This window comes from Carassius auratus, chromosome 28 (genome assembly GCF_003368295.1).
Source record: "Carassius auratus strain Wakin chromosome 28, ASM336829v1, whole genome shotgun sequence".
Taxonomy (NCBI): Eukaryota; Metazoa; Chordata; class Actinopteri; order Cypriniformes; family Cyprinidae; genus Carassius; species Carassius auratus.
Window position 1 is genome coordinate 19,199,934 of NC_039270.1, and position 5,065 is coordinate 19,204,998.

General features: G+C 34.4%; 1 long non-coding RNA gene across 1 annotated transcript; it reads right to left on the reverse strand.

Moving 5' to 3' along the window:
- Positions 1-1,168: 1,168 nt before the first annotated feature.
- Positions 1,169-4,317, reverse strand: LOC113047594 (uncharacterized). Its single transcript, XR_003276308.1, has 3 exons — positions 4,012-4,317; positions 3,076-3,124; positions 1,169-1,315 (listed from the first exon to the last, which is right to left on the reverse strand). It is a non-coding gene; the product is annotated as an uncharacterized LOC113047594 (long non-coding RNA).
- Positions 4,318-5,065: the final 748 nt, after the last annotated feature.

Below are 5,065 nucleotides of genomic sequence, written 5' to 3' on the forward strand. Positions count from 1 at the left end.
TCTACAAACATTCACCTTTGTTTACGTTTGAGTGTTGCTCGGCAACCACTTTGTTAGAGCCACAGCTACATTGTTTGGTGGAAGAATAACGTTTTTATTAACATCATTACACTTTGTTTGCTCTGTTTTTATTTTGTGAAACCTGCTAATTATATGGAGTAACCGTTTTATAAAAGCAATAAGCCCCGTGAAGCTGTGGTTTACAGTGAATTTATAACAGCTAAGGGGCATTGTTAGGCACGACGTCAAGCGGTAAATTCACTGTGAACCACAGTGGCTTTTTAAAAATGCCAGGTATAGCTGGTGTTGTGTTACATATATTACTGGTCAATCAGCATGTACTTAAGTCACTGATAGTTTCTACTCTGAAGTAGGAGCAAATTTAGCTAACCTTTAAAAGACATCACCCCACTGACAGCATCTGTACCTTTCTGAGTGAATCTACGTATAGATATCCTACTATAGGTTTACGTTTAGCTTAGCAACATGCTAATGCCAACTCTATTGAAATCAATGCTGCCCATGAGTCACATATGAGCTCTGTTTCAGTTAGGACAGCTGCCTATGGGCGACTCATTTCATCAACATGTTTCAAATACAAATGTCTTGATGAATAATTCATTTTGAATGATGGGAGGCCGAAAACATTGTTTTAGGTCTGCATTAGAAGCATGGCCTTTATATCCTCTCCGCTCATTATCTGACTCGTGTCCTTTCATCCCCTCCTCTTCTCTCTAGTGATTTCTTGGCATCTAATACAAGTACGAACTGTTCTCACATGTGCCCACTCATCCCTCATGACGAACCCAAAATAAAACAAGCCGTCTCTCTAAACAGACGCTAATGAAAATAATAGCCCGGCAGAGCCGTTCCTGCAACCCAAAGGGCTTCTGTGTTCGCTGTCTGTATGAATTATGAAAATAACATCTAATCAATTAGCCATTTAGCCATTAGAAAAAGGACTTGTTTGATTGAATAGTGGAGAGCTAATGAGAAGTGTGTGATCTGTGCTGTGGAAATCAGAAAGTCAACATCACTTAGATTTCAGAGATTCAATTTACCGTCCTGATTCCCTGACTGAGTCGCTTAATTTGATCAAGGTACATCTCAAAAGCACTGCAAAAACATCTCAATAGAAAAAATAAATCAATCATTTTAGGTTATTTTATTAAAAAACAAGACAAACAGCAGCACTGGGATCGATAAAGCATCATTATGGAGACTGTGCAGTGGAGGAGATGATGCTCACATGTAAAGTCAGCCAGTGACTCACTGCTGATGTGCATCTGTTTGCTCATCCCTTCATCTCTCAGATCTGAGAGAGAAAGAGAGAGAGAGAGAGAGAGAGAGAAATCAATTTACAGTCTGCTACTAGTTGAAAAAAATTCACAAAGCACATGTCAGAGTCATATTTCACCAAAGCAACAGAAAAAGGCAATGTTTTGCATAAAGAAACCAACCTATTTTGGGCCCCTTAAGTTAATTTTACACCATTGACCTTTTAATGACAATTAAAAACATTTCTCCCACAAATTATTAGTATTGTTTTTGCTAACAGATTCCACTATACTTTAAATATTACACATGAAAACAGGAGAGCATTAATGCACTGAATTCAAACCATTACTCATTGGTTCCAACAATGGTTTTATTATTTGTTTTATTATTATTTTTATTTTATTTATCGTGACTAAATTCTTTTAACTAAATGACAGCTTCCATTCACAATGCTTAAAAACATGACAGTTGCGCTCTAGAGTGCTTTTGCTGTTTTTTTTTTGTTTTTTACACATCTACACCTCTATATGTAATGTCATAATTATTCTACTGCTTTTGAAACATGGTTAAAGAGTACCGCCACATGCACTGACAAGAATTTGTGGTGAAAAATACTTTATTGGAATTGTGCCATATATTTCAATAGTTTTGTAATTACACATTTTTTCAATGAATATTTAGTACATTTTAAAATATAGTAACATGAAATGTAATTCAAACTTCGGTTGAAATTGCCAATAACACTTTAAGGTGTCCATGTTACACATGTTATATGTACTCACTGATATAATAACAATACATGATGCATAATTACATGCGAGTAACCCCAAGTCAAGCCCTAACCCTAACCATAGAGTAAGTATGTAGTAAACTGACTAAATGTATAATAACATTGTAACTGGGACACCTTTAAATCAAGTATACAATAAACATTCAATTAAGTGTATTTCTTTAAAGCTAAAAAAGATGATTAAAACAATGTTTTAAAATGTACTTTTTAAATAAAACTTTTAACTTTGTTGACATTACAAAGTGGATTCTTTTTTTAGAGAAATGTGTTAAAGTGTGCTCTCTTTAAGTCAAAATAATTTCATTAATATTATATTATGCCCAGCAACAGTTTTTTGCAAGTATTTGCAAGTGCACATTCAATACACTTATTTTTCATAAGGTTGTGTTTGTAAAAGAAGCCACACAAAACTACCTTAAACCCAATTTTCTATAAATAATGGTAGGTTTACTATCTTGGTGTGTATTAAATCTTAAAGCATGGTTTATAACTTCATAAAAACAAAATTTTGAGCTTGCATTCATGCCATGTTTTTAAGAACAGCAGGTGATTATTAATCCAGCACCTGGTTTCTAAGACCCAAACTAAAACACATGCTTTGAAACAATGCTCTGAATATATATTGTGAGAGGAGTTTGTAGTTAAAGACAGAATCTGTGCCAAACGAATCTGTAATCATTTTATGAACACATTTTTACAGCTTTGTTAGTTATAATAAGAGCATTCTAGATTGAGCCACATCGACAGTAATTAAGTAAATAAAGCACAGCGCCTATTATTCTGATAAACTTACACATTAGCAGTGGTTCAGAGAGACAGGAGGAAACAGAGAGAGAGAGAGAGAGAGAGAGAAAGAGAGAGAGACCGTCTCTGAAGACGGGAGGGATGTAGATCTGACTTACTGTTCTCCAGCCTACAGACCATTCACACAAGACATGAACAGAAAAGAAAGGCCTCTCAATAATCTGTGAATACAGAGAGTGTTGTAAACTGTTGTATAATTTCACCTCGTGACAGGTCCTGTCTTCAGCTGCATCTGGAGATCTTCTCTGAGTGCTTTGAGATAACAGTTATTGTGATTAACAGTTATTGAATCTTGGGAGGACTGATTTTTCTTCATACTGCTATCACTCTTCTACTGTAAGTGGAATGTTCTGCTATACCCATAACAATGATGTTTATTACTGTAACAGTCATGATCAGCCAGTTTTAATGTTCACAAGAGGGAAAAAGTTTTCATATGCCTGGAATCATCTTTTGAATATTTCTCAGTACTTAAAAAAAAAAAAAAATCACCCTTCCCCCTTTTCTTATTTTGTTTGTTACAATGTGTCTGCATGTAACATACATTACCATTCAAACATTTTGTTTTAAATGAATGAAACGAGGTGGAATTAAATTGATTAAAAGACAATAAAGACATTTGTAAAGTTACAAAAGATTTCTACACCAAATCAATTATTTTGAACTTTCTATTTAGCAAGAAAAAACACGGTTTCACAAAAAATAAAATAAAAATAAACAGCACCAGTTTTTTTCAAGTGATATAAATGTTTCTTAAGCAGCAACTCAGCAGTTTAGACGGACTTCTGCAGGATCACGTGACACTGCTAGAACTTCACCAATTGGCTACATTTGAAAATATATCCAGAGAGAAAATGGTTGTTTTATATTGTAGGAACATTTAACAATATTGCAATATTGTGATGCAGTCTTGGTGAGCATAAGCAAGCATTTATGGTCTATAAAATTATTTCCATGTTATTGTTTTTGCTAGTTTGTTTGCTAAAACGCTTTCAGTATTGATCGTACTATATATTATTGTTGTTATTATTAATAAATTATTGTGTAGTCTTCAGATCATGCATTTTAATGTAACATTAAAGAAAGGAAGAAAAGAGAAAGAGAATGAGAAAACGATTCTGAACGAAGAGAAGATCTACCTCTGCAGTAACTGCTGTTTTGCAGGAAACGGTGGTTACCATGGTGAAGTATTGCAAGGTTATGGATGTTTACCTTCACAGACTGCGAGCGCTGGTTCGTACAGCACATCTATCATCTCTCAGAAATCAGCAAGTGTCCTTGTTACAGTGACTGACAGCCGGCGCCTCCATATCAACACGAGCTCACGTTGACATGATGTGAAAACATTTTCATGATCAGCGTTACTCGGTTTCAGTGTAATTATTGCTCAGATGTAAGAGTGTGAATAGATGCTGAGCATTGAACTTCACTGAGAACAGGTGTGCCATGAATGTTATGGAAAATCTTACATTGCAAAGAAGATGATATAGGCTTAATACCTTTATATAAATAATTTATCCTAAATAATAACATTTTTTGTAATATAACAGATATAAAAAACGTTTTTTTTTTAAATCTAGCTATCTATCCTCTATAGTTTTCTTCATTATCTCAGTTTATTATTATAGAACACAGAGCTGGGTAGATTCAAAAACTGTAATCTTCTAAAAACATCAATTGACACAAAAAGTATAGTTCATAACATTATACATTTTAGGTAATATAATCAGAATTTCTTTTGACCTAACTTGTTTGTCACATTAACTTAAACAGGTTCATCTTGTACAACATCAATATAAAAATGCCAACTCGACGTGAGGAAATGTTAAAGTGCAGAAGCCACAGAAGCCTTTAACATCACATTTGACTGAATTAAACTGGTAAAGGCTCAGAAAATGACACCGCAATCTCAGGGTTTTTAGTTTTACTTAAATGTCAAAGACTGATAAAAGGCACCATGAGCAAAGGCAGTGTGGCGAGAGATTTCATCTCTAGCAGGACTAATGGTTTGAATATTGCACATTTAACTAGTAGTTTGTAGGTAGCAATACATCCCATGCTTCCTACATTACTCAATTAGCCACAGACTCTTGATGCATGCAAACTTTGGTGAATTTTCACTATTGGGATAGAAAGTAGAGCAATTGTTACAACCTACTCCTGATGAAATAAAGCACTGTTTAAATCCAGCGG